The sequence below is a fragment of the Squalius cephalus genome (genome assembly GCF_949319135.1).
Source record: "Squalius cephalus genome assembly, chromosome: 2".
Classification (NCBI taxonomy): domain Eukaryota; kingdom Metazoa; phylum Chordata; class Actinopteri; order Cypriniformes; family Leuciscidae; genus Squalius; species Squalius cephalus.
Genome location: NC_137123.1, coordinates 1,219,865 through 1,237,403, shown reverse-complemented (window position 1 = coordinate 1,237,403; position 17,539 = coordinate 1,219,865). Strand labels below are relative to the sequence as shown.

The 17,539-nt window shown below is 37.3% G+C and overlaps 1 pseudogene across 1 annotated transcript in view; it reads left to right on the top strand.

Annotated features, from left to right (window-relative positions):
• The window catches only part of LOC307154376 (NLR family CARD domain-containing protein 3-like), a 60,548-nt pseudogene that overhangs the window by 32,037 nt on the left and 10,972 nt on the right, over nucleotides 1-17,539 (top strand). The window lies entirely within an intron of this gene.

The window sequence follows — 17,539 nt, the reverse complement described above, 5'->3', positions numbered from 1 at the left end:
AGTTTCTATTTTTTTCTGTATACTCACAATAAAAATAAAGTGTTTTGCTTTTTGACAAATAAAGAAAAACTAACATGATGCTATTTCTGCCTTCTCTCTGTCAGTAAACTCCCATTTGAAACGCGTTCGAAAATGATCTATAACTCCGCGAAAATTCAGTCAAACAGGGAAACAGACCCACGGGCATAAAGCTTGAGATCGCAGCTTTTAAATGAAGTAATTTATATAAAAAACAAATATTATCAGCTTCTGTAATCTGTATAAAAAGAGAGCGACTCCAGTCGAGCTCATTACGAGATGATTCACAGTAATTTGACCACGCCCCGGAGAGCGCGTGCTATTCAAACGCAAATTCTGAGAACCATTTCAGTCTGTGAAACGCCAACATCAACTGTAAACAAAGAGGCATAATATAGCCTACCTTATGGAGAAAATTTTCCGTGCTGATATGAGGAGCAGATCCCGCTGAGGAGTGAGGTAGGCTAAGTTATCCTTTCTCAAGTGTTAATGTGGAATAACGTTATGGAATAACGTTAGTGTAGGCCTATGTAAACAAAAAGATGAATCGCGTTTCTATAATATGAATCGCGTTTCTGTGAGATGAATGAAGGGTACATATTTGTAAAGACTGTTTAGCCTAAATATGAATCGCGTTTCTGTGAGATGAATGAAGGGTACATATTTGTAAAGACTGTTTACCCTAAATATGAATCGCGTTTCTGTGAGATGAATGAAGGGTACATATTTGTAAAGACTGTTTAGCCTAAATATGAATCGCGTTTCTGTGAGATGAATGAAGGGTACATATTTGTAAAGACTGTTTACCCTAAATATGAATCGCGTTTCTGTGAGATGAATGAAGGGTACATATTTGTAAAGACTGTTTAGCCTAAATATGAATCGCGTTTCTGTGAGATGAATGAAGGGTACATATTTGTAAAGACTGTTTAGCCTAAATATGAATCGCGTTTCTGTGAGATGAATGAAGGGTACATATTTGTAAAGACTGTTTAGCCTAAATATGAATCGCGTTTCTGTGAGATGAATGAAGGGTACATATTTGTAAAGACTGTTTAGCCTAAATATGAATCGCGTTTCTGTGAGATGAATGAAGGGTACATATTTGTAAAGACTGTTTAGCCTAAATATGAATCGCGCGTCTGTGTGTGAATAAACTGCTTTGCTAGAGCCTACTGAGATGAGTAAAAATCGACTGAAATATGTTGAAATAAAATGTATTTGTATAAGCAACGTATTAAACTGCAAATTAACATTTATAGGCTATGCCCTAATATTTCATAAAAACAACGTTACAGTCAGGCGAAGTATGAAAGACAATATTTTGTTGACTAGATTTGGGTACAGTTTTTACTGTAGAATATACTGTCACATCAAATAAGCTTTTCTGCTCATATATATAAAATACTATTTTGTCAAAAATAAAGTCATAGACTAAGATGTTCCAATGTTGGCTATATTCAAACTAATGAATACATTTGATAAAATGTAGGCCTATAATCTTTTTTTTTTTTTTTACAAAGAAAGAGTACTTTTTTTGCAGAAATATTGCTGAAATTGTAATTATTGTTGTAATTGTAACCTTTTTAATAAAATAGCAAAACATATTTACAAGATAGATGTAAGCAAAATCAATATAATGTAAGACAAAAATGGATGTAAGACAAAGATGTAAGACAAAAATGGTCAATATAAGTCTTCTTCTAAATATATAGGCTATTTTGTCCTTGCATTGTGGCTCAGTCAGTGTCACACCTGAATGAATGGCTAATTATGCAGAGTCATTATGCAGAGTGGGTGGGACTGGGTAATCTAAGGTGTAAACTACTCCTCCCCCTCGCATATTGGCTTTCCAAGCAAAACCTGTTTTACACCATTTAAATCAATGTATTTTTTTTTGTGAACGATAAAGCAAGACTATTTTCACATAATTTTGAAGCTAGAACTCGAAGAGAAAACATCCATTAGTCAAAAGTCTTGTGGGCACATATTTTGTATGAGTTTTGTGGTCTTATTTCAGCAACTTTCATTTTTATTTTTTTAAATAACCACGCATAAACATTATTCTCTTAAAAATACAAACATCTACATACATGTTGCTCGCATATTATGGTAGGCCTGTTTGTGCTATATAGAGTGAATTTACACCTTTGCCATTAACATGTTTATAAATAACTGAAAAAAGCACAAATGTCAGAGCATGTCAGAACATCTCAAGGGCCCCAAAAACAGCTTGGTCCCCAGAGGGTTAATTAAGATTTGCCTCAGGTGATCTGAACACAAAAGTCGGTTACTCTCATTCAGATGAGAGCAATAAACTCTCATAGAATGTATTTATTATCAATATATTGAATAGGGCTGTCAAGCAGTTAAACTTTTTAATCAAATTAATTACTTGATGTGGCGATTGATTTACACGCACATCAAATTTGGCTGAGAAATTACCCCCAAATTGTGTAAAGAATCAAATAGATATTACAAAAAGTAGCTTAAGAAAGAAATATTTGATTCAGCATAGAATTTATTACACATATATTTTTAGATCATGAGGTTGAGTAAATGATGACTAAATTTTAATTTTTGGATGAACTATACCTTTAATGTTGTAATACTGTACACCCAAAGCGCTTTACAATCATATCAGGGAATCTCTCCTCAACCAACACCAGTGTGCAGCATCCACTGAGAGGATGCTGTAAGCCCGTCTATTGGTCCAATGAGGATTTCCAATAATACGGGGAAGGTTTCTCTGCGTATTACTTGTTTTTCCTTTTTGTAACACAACAAGATTAAATGCAATATATTTTCTCACAATTATTGACTCGTTATTTCATCTGACTCCATAAATGAAAAAGATTTTAATGATGTCTGTGCATCATTAAACGTGAACAAATATTTTATTATTCTTTTAAACTCTGATTATATTTCACCCACTTAGATCAGGAAACTATCTCAGGTACCTTATTCTCGCAAGGCCTCACGCCACAATTTTGCCAGTCCCGATCATCAGAACAGAGGTAATTGACCCTTCGCTAAGCCACGCCCGAAAACCTCCACTGGCCAATCGTGGCTTAGCAACCATAACTAGGCGCGGGAGGTCTGGCAAGCTTTCGAGTGAGGGAAACATGCCGGAGCGTTGTGCGTATGGATTGTGCAAATCTGATACCCGGTATCCTAAAAGTTTGGACGGGTGGTGGATTTTGTTCCCTTCCCGAAACCAAAAACCCAAGGGGAGAAATGCCGGGCGTCATCTTCATTTATATAGCGCTTTTAACAATGTCGATTGTTCCAAAGCAGCTTTACATTGATAATAGGAAATTAAAAGTAAAGTGTTTTGGTTTTATAGCAGCTCTAGAATAAAGTTATTGTCCAGCTCGTGGATTAAGCAGTGTGATTAAAGGCAAGAATGAGGCTCACTGACATCATTTAACATTACTTAAAAATATATTTCAGCATTTTGTTAATCGACGGCCAAACTAGTAACGTTACCCCCAATTCGATCGCGACTCTCCAGGTGTTAGTTCTAGTAAAAGTAAAAGGTAATTAGTAAAAGGAGGGAACATCAGGGGGCTTGCCGGAGATCTCCAAGGAAAAGGTTGGTATGCAAACTTGATCAGTTCATAACAGTAGCTAGTCACTTATGTGACCCACAACGTGTGAGCAGTAACGTTAGCCTGGCGCACTACAAATATAAGCGGGAGAATGTTATCATTGCAAAGTGGTCAGGCTAATGTCTTGTGTTTATTCCACAATACATATGGATAAGCTGTTTGATTTATAAATATTAGAATATTTTCAAATGTCACTTACCCTGCTGTGCATGAACAGCTGTTCCTCAATTTGTGTTTCCCATTTGAATGGTCAGTGTATGAGGCGGCTGCTGCTTGCGTTGGGACCTATAGGCTTTAGCTTCAATTTTGATGAAATTATTCTCTAATCGTTTGCATATTATGTCGTGGATATAGCCCTTGAATGCATACTGCAGTCTTGCTCTCTCATATTTTCACCTGTTCGCCAAAAATGACTCATTATCTCCTTAGGAATGTCTGAAACCAGTGCATACATACTGTAATAGACGTGCCAGGCGCAAAAGCTTGACAGGCGTAGCAACAGTAACTAAGGAGGGCGGGGCTTAGCGAAGGGTCAATTGGCTAAATATCTGGGATTTGCCATATTCACACGTGCACGATATAAGATATGTAATATAGCCCCCTTGGAGTATCCCCTCTGGAACTTAATTCAATCGTTTTACTTTAGTAGAGGTCTTGACCACCATTAACCCTCTGAGGTCTGAGCTGTTTTCTGGGCCCTGGAGGTGTTCTGACATGCTCTGACATTTGTGGTTATTTCTGTTACTTGTGACATTTTCATGGCTAAAGTCTGATTACACTGTATTCAGCACAAACTCTGCTACAATAATATATCAGCAGCATGTGTGTAAAAGTTTGTAGTTTTGAGATAATGACATTTATGCGTGGTTTGTGAAAATACAAAAAAAAATTCTCACTGAAATAAGGTCATGAAACCCATACTGATTATTTCTTCACAAGACTTTTGAAAATTGTATGGCGTAGCCTAGAATATTTGCTCCAAAACTATGTGAAAATCACCCTGACTGCTCATTCAGAGAAGACAATATATTGATTTGAAATTTTTACGACGTGTTTTGTGTGAAAAAGCAATATGCGAAGGGGCGGATCATCTCATTAATATGTAAGGCTTTTTACACCTGAGAAAGACAAAGACACACCCTAATGGCCCTATTAGGAGCTTATCAGGGCCCATCATTCTGACCAACCTTCCACAAAGAATGAGGAGATTTAAAAAAGAATGGCTTTTAGATTGTTTGGATTTATTTACAACACAACATGATCCAAAGAAAGAGACCTTTGTGCCATTCCTAAAAACATTGTACATACCTTTCATTTCCAAGGTGTTTGATTTTCACTTTACCATGTTCATGTACAGAGACATGTACTGTGAATGTTGAAGTCAGCAGGACTCAGTGGCATCTGGGTCCTGAAAAAAAAAAAAGTGAACACACTGATATCAAGAGAAAGGCCTGCATGATTTTGGGAATACATTTTAGATTTTTCTGGTTAAAATTGCTTTTTAAAATTCACAGAATACACACACACACACAAATGTTTCCAACAATATATTATATAATGAACACCAGGTTTGTTGTGCCTTGTAGGCATAGGCTATGCGCAGTGCTGCATAAAATAATAACAATATAGCAGCCTATATAAATCTTCCAAAAGATTTCAGTAACTAAGCTAGAGAAAAATATATTGATTATCATGTTACTTCAAATGTTTCCATTCGTTATGATGATATGAAATGAGATAATAGTAAAAACATGAAGCCGTTTGGAACGTTTTGCTTTTCCAAAATATGATACATTCAAACACGATCGCGATCCAAATGTGATACATTCAAACGCGATCGTGCCCAAATATAAAACATTATGGTTACCATACATATCTACGTTTGACCAGATATCCACAGACACAGTAACAGTAAACACGGATCTAAATATGATAATAGTCACCATATATCTAGCAACAGTTCAACTGCAATGTGAAATTTATTCAACAATAACAAACTAATATGTAAGAATTTCTTACCTTATCTTTCTTGTCTTCAAATCGCGTTCATCTTCTGGGGTAAAGCCAATGTAAGCTCACGACGCGTCTTTCAATCTCGACGAAAAGCAGAGACTGATGAAGTGTTTTGGTGTTTTGTTTTTGAGGTAATGAGCGCGTTCGCGCTCCATGTGGAGATTTGCATGTGAATATCTTTTGCGCGAGTAGGTGTGGTCAAATTAAAACTAATGAGCAAGCGTTTGAGATACTGGACATCTTGTTGGTTTTATACAAATTACTTAAACAGAGAATATTTGTTTTCAGTTTGAATCCGATCATTTAAAAGTACACACTTAAATGTTTATAAAGGTATATGGCTCATAAATGTGTGACAAGTATTCGCTGAGTTTTGTTTCAGTTTATAGACGTGCTCAAGAAAAAAAAGTTCACCGCGACGGAGAGGCAGAACGCACACCCTGTTTATTTTCTTTATTTTTCAAAAGCACAATGTTTTGATTTGATTGTAAGTGGACACATACAAAAGTAGAAATATCACAGATTCTTTTTTTATATTTCTTTTTTTCTGTATGACCATAAATGACGGAGTAATTTAAGTTTAAAGTGCTACAATGTGAAGAAAATCCAACAAAACGCGGGGGCGCGTTTGCCGACCTCAGAGGGTTAAAAGACGAAAAATGGTGAAAAAAATTACACACAGCGTTTGTGTGGGAAGTCAACCTACAGACTCCCCGAACTTTTCTGCTTTTCCTTATAAACCCAGATAATACAATATTCTTACAAAATGGTGGCATCTGTCATTATAATTAGGGGCCAAGCACCGAAGGTGAGGAGGCACCTATTGTATCCAATCGATTTCTTCTTCTTCTTATTATTATTATTAGGGGCCAAGCACCGAAGGTGCGGAGGCATCTATTGTAATCGTTAGTGTTCTTATTATTAGGGGCCAAGCACCGAAGGTGCGGAGGCACCTATTGTATCTGTTCCCGTTCTTATTCTTATTCTTCTTCTTCCGCTCTGCGAGTCTATGGCAGCTGCGGGAAAGTTATGAAATTTGGCACACTGATAGAGAACTGTCTGAAAAGTCACCATAGCAAATTTGGTGTCTTAAAACCAATCCCTCTAGCGCCACCACCTGTCCAAAATTTCACTTTTATTTTGCTAATAACTTTTGAACCGTGAGGTCAATCAGCAAAATTATTTTTTCCTCTGATTTATGAGCTCATGATGATTCGATTGCACCCTATGACGTCATTTTTCGTCATACAAATATGGCCGCCATTTTGAATTTTTTGAAAAACCTACTTTTTCAAACTCGTCCAAGACGGTTTGTCCGATTTGCACGAAAATTGAACCAGATCATCTTCAGGCAGTGCTGACAAAAAGTTATGGAATTCAAATTGATTCATCAAACCGTTTTCGATAAACGCTCGAACAAATTTTACGTAGCGCTTGCAAAAACAGTCGTGAGGCTGTATCTCCGCAACAGTTTATCGTAATCAGACCAAACTTGGTACATGTCATCACAAGCATGACCTGAGGCTACATGCTGCGTTTCGGCGCAGCGCCACCTACTGGTCCGGAGATATGGAAAATGGCTATTTTTGCTTATAACTTCTGAACAGTTTGTTCAAAAATCATAAAATTGGTCTCGTTAGATTCAGGGCAACATGCCGAGTCGAGTGATATCCAATTTTACAATATTGGCCATTTTGACTGTCGGCCATTTTGAATTTTGTGCTAAAATGCTGTATTTTAAGAACACATGAACGGATTGTTACAAAACTTGGTAGGGGTCATCAGCACGATGTCCTGAAGGAGCGTGAGAAGTTTCGAAACAGCGCCACCTAGTGGTGATTTTTTTTTCAAATGCTTATAACTTTGGGTGTGGTCGACTTATTTTCACGAGACTAATCTAATTAGACTCCTGAATCCTTGCCGAGTCCTACGATACTAAACATGCTAGGTTTTGCCTTACGGTTTGTGTAGCGTTGTAATTTAGCGCTTAAAAAACATTTGGCGATATCTTCGAAACCGCTAGTCCGATCGAGTTTTGTGAAATAAAATGCTATAGTAAACAAATGCATTGGTGTAATATTACGAAACTCAGATTGTGTCATCAGCACCATCACCTGAAGGTACTCAAAATATTTCGAGACATCTATATCTTCGAAACCGTTTGTCCGATCGAGACGAAACCCCCGTCAGAAATTTGGATATAGATTCCCTGGGTCAAGCCGAGAACATAGATACCAAGTTTTCCTTTTTTGGCCGAACTTCCTGTCCGCCATCTTTATTTTCATTCAAAACCTACTTTTTCGAACTCCTCCTAGACTGCTTGTCTGATTTTCACAAAAATCGAATCGTATCATCTCCAGACTTTGCAGACTAAAAGTTGTTGACATCGTGTCGATAGACGAAACCGTTTTCGTATAGCGCATCTAACCGATGACAAAGACTTGACTGCAGCCATCAACTGACGTTGACGAGTTAACCCCTTTGGTATCGAAATCTGGTACCGAACAAGAAGTAATTTTTCGATACTCGATAGAATCGAGGAAATTCGGTCGGTACCTAAAAATTATCGAACTCGGTACCCAGCCCTACTTTTTTTTCTAGTTGCGCTACATTTTTCTGGCTGTTCTCTTAAGGGCCCGAGTGTGCTCGTTGTACCACAGCGTTGGACTATTTTCTTTAATATTCTTTAAGGTCAAAGGAGCAACTGTGTCTAAAGTGCTGGAAAAGAGAGAGTTAAAAGTCACAATATTGAGTTTTTCTAAGCTATCTAGGATGCTGAGGAGATGAAATTTACCAGGAATATTATTAATAAAGCAATATTTAGTCGCAGAAGTGATAGTTCTAACATATTTGTAACACGGAGCTGGCTTTTTCAACCTTGGCTAAATGGAGTATACACAAGACTAGATAATTATCTGAGATGTCATCGCTCTGCTGCAGAATTTCAACGGCATCAACATTGATTCCATGTGACAAAATTTGATCTAAAGTATCAAATATTTGACAATGAGTAGGTCCTGACATGTGTTGTCTAACTCCAATATAGTTCAGAATGTCTCTAAATGCCAATCCAATTTAAAGTAATGTAATCGCCTTGGGCCAGTTGTTCAGAACATTTAATCTGGATCAGAATTATCCAGATTTGGAAATCCCATTTTTTCTTATTCAGGATCAGGTAATCCGTCTTACTTTTATGCCGGTTTTTCAAAGCAACATTGGACTGGATCACCCTGATCAGGATACACAGTTTTCGACCTTGAGAGTCCATAAAGGCGCCAAATAAATAAAATGTATTATTAATATTATTATTATTATTTTCAAGATTACCAAATCCGGATTACCAGTGCTCTAAATGGGACAACATATCACAATGTGGGCTACCAGCTATGTAAAGAACAGGTAGAAGAGCCAACATGGGGTCACTGTAAGTGTTTCTTTTTTTTTAGACAAAACACAAAAATAACATAAACATCCACTTCCATTCATAATTTCTTTCATGACCCCTCATCTGAGCCACAACAAATAAAACACACATATATACATATTCAATAAATCAGATTGCATTTCCACTCGTGACAGAAAAACAGTACTTGTGTGATATTTTGCATTAAATCATCAGCCCAAATATTGAATCATCTGTTTATATTTTTATAAACCCCTGAAAATAGAAAAATATCAGTCTATAATTGTTTTATATTTTAGATGAGGGAAGTTCACATGCGTTACGGATGTGACAAAAAAGATGCAAGTGTTTGTGAGATAACATATTTTGTAGACTTTCTGTGAATTACAATGCACAAACCAGAAGCATCAATATCTACCAAATGAAGAAGGGATGGCTTATGACAACATAAAATATCTATTTTATTTCAATTTTCGTTTTGACATTTTGGTGGAAAAATCAATGTTACGTACGTAACAGTTTTGAAAGTCGGATAAATTTCCGCTATGGAAATGCGTGTAAAATGCTTTAAAACTTTAACAGAAATATTTTTCTAGTCGACTAGTCTTTCATTTAAGCCATTAGTCGATTACTCGCACATTTATATTACATTAATTAATATAATAAACCATAATGAGCCTTAATATATAGGCTATAGGCATAATTTATTCCGCACTCAGCGCACGCATAAAGCTTGCTGCAAAGCACTGGCAAAAGTAACCTAAATTAATTAATAAATTAATGTGTCTGAAAAAAAAATTGACATTTTAATGACTTATTAGTAAACTAGTGTTTTATGAGTCCGTGTCAGCTGCAAAGATGAAGTTGGTGACACTGACTCTACAGTGGATGCACCTTTAGAGAGAAATGCAACTTTCATGCATGGATTACATAATCAGGGAGTATTTGATTTCGATAAGAATTGGTTCGTTTAAAATTTGACATTTCAAACTTTCAATAGACAAATTTCTCAAGCAAGCAAGAATACACTGAATTTCGGTTCATATTTGTGACGTGCTCCAGTTCATATGGAATGCCAACCCTGACTTAATAATAAATAATTACTTAAATAAATAAATATACAAAGAAATGTAAAGAAACAAAAGTACATAAATAAATGTATGAAGAAATGTAAAAACTAAAATAAAGAGTATTTATACTTTTATTTCCTTATTTATTTAGTTTTGTGGACATGTCTGTACAGGTCATGCAGGGAATGAATGATTTAGAGATGGGCAATATAGCCAAATTCTTATATCACGGTTTATGTCCTTTAATATCACCCTAACTGTATAGGTTTACCATACATAGGCCTACTACTCTTTATTCTGGACATGGCCGTAAAACATCAGCCGGTCGGGATTTCTAAAATGGCTTGGCACACATGAACAGAAGCCGCTGATAACAGACACTTTGACATGGAAACACGTGAAATTAAGCACTTTTAATCACATTTCTTGTAAATGTGCTGGATGAGGCTGATAAGAGCTTGTTTATTGTCGATGAGACTCACACACCAGCTCAGAACGAGGAGAGAAACCAGCGAACATTTTTACTGAAGTCTACGCAAGCATATTGATCAATGCGTTCGAAACGCAACTGCAAATTCAGTTCACATTCACGTTTCTTAATTTTGCATTTGCAACAAGTGACCATTTAAATGCTTAAAAATATAATGCATATTCCAAAAATGCTGCTCTTAGATACTGATTAATCACACAATTTAGGTTAAATCATCAATTGGAATTATCCGGGATATATTATAGGTTAAATCAAACAAAAGGTGCATCATGTACAAGCAGCAAGTGAGACACACATATCATGCCATGTATTATAGATACGTACACAGAAGCTAACTGCTTTTTTAACATATCTTCCGAAAATAATGTTGACAGCTACAATAGAAACAAACTTTTCCATAAAGAGGTGATATTTCCGCTATAAATTGATTTCCAGGGATTGGGTTCACGAGAATGAGACGTGATGAGATTTTTGCACAATATTTTATAGAAATCCTCAATGACAAAGTTCATGACTGGAAAAATAGTCTGCAGGTGCATTTTGAAATGTTTTAACTAATAATCTTCTAATGAATGTCATTTCAGTTCTACTTTCATATGCATTGTTAAGTGAACATGCAATTTATTCTCTTATAATGCCTAATGTATCGTTGGCCTCATGGCATAGTTGCCTAGGTCATATTTCAATGTCTTTGGAAAACAAGAGAAAACAGAAGATGACTTGGGTGATTGTGCTATGAGGCTAACGATATATAGGCTGATATGATATTAACCACAATTGTAACCTTGTAAGCGGAATATATGTTATTTATTCGGTGATAACTAATGCCTCATATATATAGGCTTATATATGATATAACCACAATTGTAACTTTGTAAGAGAGAGTGTTTATTAAGAAAAACACTGCAATTTGTTTTTGTAAAGGTTTTATTGTGAATCAGGTTTATTAAGAAAAACACTGCAATTTGTATTGTAAAAGTTTTTTATTATGATAATGCATGAAAGAAATGACTATACCATATTCGATGTTTAAGCATTTAATCAAATGAAAGAATAAACTACAGTAGGTAGTAATAACATTAAGTAGTAGAAAGCATGTATCTTAGCAAAGTAGAAATGGCAAGCATTAGCTGTTTGAATAGGAGCATGAGGCGCAGGAGAAAGGCAGAGGGTCCAGAGCAGCAAGCAAAGGAGAACAAAGGAAATAGCTTTATATATGGAGTTTAGAAGGGGGTTTCCAGAACTGAGGACAGTTCAAGACTTGGGATTGGACAGATTGTCTGTAAAGGACTTGAATCTGTGCGGAGGGCGTGTGGACTATAAAAAGTATTGTCAGGAATGTCAAAGTCAGACGCTGATTCACCAAGGACGGCCTCTCCGGTGTTAGATGCCTTGCCATTGTGCCTCATGAAGATGAAAGCTTGCAAATTATTTGGTTTTGATTTACTTTTATTTTTATGGGATGCAAACAGCGCGCTTTTCGGTGCCTCGCGCTTTTTTCACGTCAGTTTGGGTGACTTGGGTCTGAGAGGGTCTGATTATAATTTCACAAAGTCATCTGAAGCCATTCCATAGCTTAATGTGAGGTACAGAAGTCTATTTACATCATTAAATTAAAGTTTATGGAAACTCGTTTTCCCTCCTCTGCGGCTGTCAATCATTCTCCATTCAGTATTCAAACAGCGCGCGCGCCTCTTCCGGTTGGATGCACGGTAAAACTCTCTCCAATATGATATATTCACATTATAATGCTTGATCTGTAGATAAAAGGCTTTGGATTTGCATAAAATAACTTTATTTTGTGTATTTGTATTTTACGTTTGTTGCTGTTTTTAAACGACTCGCGTGTGCCTGTTAGATCACGCACATCACAAGGACTATAAATCGGCATCAAACGTACAATAACTGTAATTTAAAACTGTGAAGAAACAAATGATCAATAAACTGTTGGACAGATATAACATACTCTAGGATTTGCTCGCTCGACATTCTTCGCTTTGTGCAGTGAACTTTTAAATGCGCCCTTGTGCTGCTGCGCAGCGCTGCACACTGTGACTCCATGTTGCTTTGAGCACATCATTCTGCACCCGCGATGCGCAAACGCGCTTTGTGCGCTCTGTTTTGAAGCGTTTCATATTATCATGGTTTTGCGCAATGAAAGATTATTAAAAGCATATATTTTTTTATACCTAGCCTGCACAATACATTTAAAATAACATAATTTAATTGTATATTATTTATATATAGCCTACACTTCTGAATTATTGACATTCATATATAAATGTAAAATTGTAAAATGTATGATTGCCTGATTGAATTTTATAAGAGTACTAATAGTAGGACTTCCGGTCGCGACATGTAGGGAGAGGACGCACACGCGGAGGCTCCCAGTTTACTTTTTGTCATAATCTCATTCTAATTCATTCTTTGCTCGAATCTCGACATAACTTTTTTGGCTGTAGTTGCTTTAGCTTATTCCTGCAAAATGAGCAACTCCAAAAGCACAAAATCAGCCAGTAACACGCAGACCCCGGCTACACGTGCAGCTGGAAAGCTAGCATCCTTTGCAGCTAACGTTAACAACTTTCCAACAACTGAGAAGGCGCCTGCGACACCCGAAGCGGGGGTTATGGACCAACTTTTGGCTGAATTTGCAAAACAGAGAGCCTCGCTCAAGGAGGATGTCTCGTCTCTGATCCAAGACGCCATCAGACCAATTCAAACGTCACTGGATTCGCTACAGACGACAATCAACTCATTCCAGAGCCGTCTTACCTCTGTGGAATCTGTAGCTGGTGATAACTTTGAACGGCTAACGGTGGCGGAGTCTGCCATTAGAATGCTCCAGAGCCAAAATCAGGTGCTTCTAGATCGGTGCGATGACCTGGAAAACCGCTCGCGGAGATCCAATCTTCGTATATTGAACATCCCCGAAGGCTGTGAAGATGGCAAAGATCCCCTAAAGTTCATGGTAGATGTACTGATGCAAGTAATGGGACCCGAAGCCTTCCCTACACCGCCTGAGCTGGAGAGAGCCCATCGGACCCCGACTTCTAAACCCGGCCAAAGATCATCCCCTCGCGCGTTCCTGGTCTGTTTCTCCAGATTCCAGCAGAAGGAAGCTGCGCTGCGATGGGCCCGGAATCATGAGCTCAAGTATCAAGGCGCCACTCTAAGGGTCTATCAGGACCTCAGCGCAGCTCTCGCTAAAAAGAGAGCTGCGTTTAACGGTATAAAGCAAGCCTTGTATCAGAAGAACGTCAGATTCCACCTGCTCCACCCGGCCCGACTGCGAGTGATGTATGGGAACGATGTACTCACTTTTGACTCGCCTGATGAAGCTCAGAAGTTTTTCGACCAGAAGTTCGGCAAAGAGTAGGACTTCACCTCATATGTTGCAGTCTGGTCTGTCTGTAACCCGACGATGGTTAATTGCCCGAACTCAAGGTGTGTATGTTCACCTTATAATGATAAGCAGCAGTCCGGTACAAATACATAACGATGTTTATGCTAGGCTAATTCATACTATGCTATGCACGAGTTTATACATTTAAATCTTAACGGAGTAAACCATTCGTGCTGCTTTCCAGATGTGTGTACGCGTGCATATAGGTATGTTTGTGCGTGTATCTATGTTTATAATATGTGTTTTCTTACAATAAGGGGAACAGGCTTTGGCCTCTGCGAATGTTCAGTGGTTGACTTTTACTGCGTTTCCCAACCACCTCACCCCTTTTTTTTTTTTTTTTTTTGTTGTTGTTATCTCCATTATTATGTGTATGTATATATATATATATGTATATATATATATATGTATATGTATATATATATATATATATATATATATATATATATATATATTTCTCTTTAATTCACTTGAATGTTGAGAGGATTTATTGTTGAATATTAAAAATAACTGGGAGCCCCCCCCAGACCTAAATATTAAGAGAATGTGCTACCAGAAGCTCTTGGAAATAGTGTTTAGCCTGCAGCTTGCCTCAGGGAGAGGGACAAGTATAGGCTTTGTTCTGGTTTTGTGTTTAGATAAGGTTAAGATTAGGGATAGGGTAAGGGACAACTCCACACTTTTGCAACATAGGATCTTCTTTTTTAATTTTTTTAACAGAAGTTTCTTTTCCTTTGCATCATATATATTTTTTTTAGTTAAACATGGTGTATGGTACTGATGCAAGAGGGGCTGCTGTACGTTTCATTAGCTGGAATGTGAAAGGTTTGAATGGGCCTGTTAAAAGAGCCAGGATATTTAATCATCTTAAACATTTAAAATGTGACGTGGCATTTCTTCAAGAATCCCACCTACTGGTTAAAGACCAAGTCAGACTTAAAAAAGGTTGGGTTGGTAACATATTTCATTCTAATCTTAATTCCAAAACTTGTGGAACAGCCATACTGATTCATAAAAAAATTCAGTTCAGTGCGACTACTATTATTTCAGATCCTCAAGGACGCTTTGTGATGGTTTCTGGACTCCTCTATCATAAGCCTGTGGTTTTGGTCAATATTTATGCCCCAAATTGGGACGATGATAAATTTATGGGTAAAATGATCTCATTAATTACAGATTTGAATTCTCACCAGTTGATTTTTGGCGGAGACTTAAACTGTGTGATAAATCCAACACTTGACCGCTCCCATTCTAAACTTACAAACCTTTCCAAAAAAGCCAAACTTTTATCACGTTTTATGGATGACATAGGATGTGTTGATCCTTGGCGTTTTTTGTACCCAGTGGGTAAATCTTTTTCTTTTTTTTCTCCTGTACATCACTCGTATAGTCGAATAGACTATTTTTTCATTGATCAGAACCTTCTTTCTTCTGTCACAAAAGTCGAATATTTGTCTATAATTATATCAGATCATGCGCCTGTATTACTAGATCTTGCTTTTCCTCTTTGCAAATTGGAACGCCCCTTTTGGAAATTAGACAGAAATCTTTTGACCGACGACATCTTTTGCAAAATGATATCCCAAAAAATAGACGACTTTATAGAATCAAAAAAAAAAAAAACCCCTCTCTCCTCTGGGAAACATTAAAAGCTGTAATCAGAGGTGAGATTATATCATATTCAGCTAAAATAAATAAAACTAAAAGAATCAAACAAGAAGAGCTCATTAAATCAATATCTATGGTGGATGCTCAGTATTCTACCTCTCCTTCCCCCGAGCTTTACAAAAGGAAGCTGGATCTCCAAACGCAATATAATTTGATATCAACTGAGAAGACAGAACGTCTTCTTTTAAAATCACCGGGATATTTCTATGAACATGGCGACAAAGCTGGACGTTTATTAGCACACCAACTTAAATGCCACTCGGCATCCCAACAAATCCCCCAAATACGGAAAGATGATGGTGTACTAACTATCGATCCAGTTGAAATCAATGAAACATTCGCCTTATTTTATTCAAATCTGTATATGTCAGAGATGACAGAAGATGGCTCTGATATGGAACATTTTTTCAAGGACCTCCAAACCCCTTCAGTAACAGCAATACATAGGACTAAGACTGAGCTCCCACTTGATCATAAAGAAATCTCTAATGCAATAAAAGCAATGCAAAATGGCAAGGCACCGGGCCATGATGGGTTCCCTATAGAGTTTTTTAAAAAGTTTTCCAACAAGTTATCAACAATTTTGCTCGATATGTTTAATGATTCTCTGTCCCGTGGCTCTCTCTCACAGACACTAACTGAAGCATCTATTACTCTCCTGCTTAAGCCAGGTAAAGATGCCACAGAATGTGGCTCATACCGACCCATCTCCCTCCTCAACAGTGATGTAAAGATTTTGGCCAAAGCTCTTACCTTACGCCTAGAAACCACAATACATGACGTGATTTCTGCTGACCAAACTGGTTTTTATCTCAGGGCGGCACTCATTTACAAACATCCGTCGACTTTTAAGTATAATTTACTCTCCTGTATCTAGTGTGGTCCCCGAGGTGGTTATCGCACTTGATGCAGAGAAGGCATTTGACAGGGTGGAGTGGGGATACTTATTGTCATGTTTAAAGAAGTTTGGTTATGGCCCTAACTTCATTTCATGGATTAAGCTTCTGTACAGCTCACCAAAAGCCTCTGTAGTAACAAATGGCAAACATTCACACTATTTCCAGCTGTCAAGGGGTACTCGCCAGGGCTGTTCAATCAGCCCACTTCTATTTGCCTTAGCCATAGAGCCCTTATCTATTACACTCAACACTTTACCATCAATTAGTGGAATACACAGGGGGGGGGGGGGAGCATAGAGTATCTCTATACGCAGACGATTTATTATTATATGTATCAGACCCTGCTCTGGGCACCCCTCATATTACCCATGCTTTGAGGAAATTTGGGGCTTTCTCTGGGTACAAATTGAACTTTAGTAAGAGTGAATGTTATCCTGTTAATGATCTGGCCCTTCAAATACAAAATGATGTTTTACCATTCCAAATGTCTAAAAATGGCTTTAAATACTTGGGCATTAATATTACAAGGGACATGCAGCACCTCTATCAAGAAAACTTCTGTCAGCTCTTTGAAAAAACTAAATTAGACCTAAAAAAATGGAAATCACTTCATCTATCCTTGGCAGGGAAGGTGAACTGTATCAAAGTGAATATACTCCCCAAATTTCTTTATCTATTTCAGTGTATCCCACTTTATCTCCCTAAATATTTTTTTAAGTCCCTCGATAAAGCTTTTATCTCATTTTTATGGGATGGGAAAAAGCCTAGAATACGGTTAGAATTACTACAAAGACCTAAAGACCAAGGTGGCTTAGCTTTTCCAAATCTTTGCTACTATTATTGGGCCGCAAATGTTCAAAAAATCATACATTGGGTACATACCCCTGACATAGACTGGTGCCTCTTTGAGGCTGCATCTTGCACCTCAACATCTCTTAAAGCCCTGGTCACCTCCAGCCTG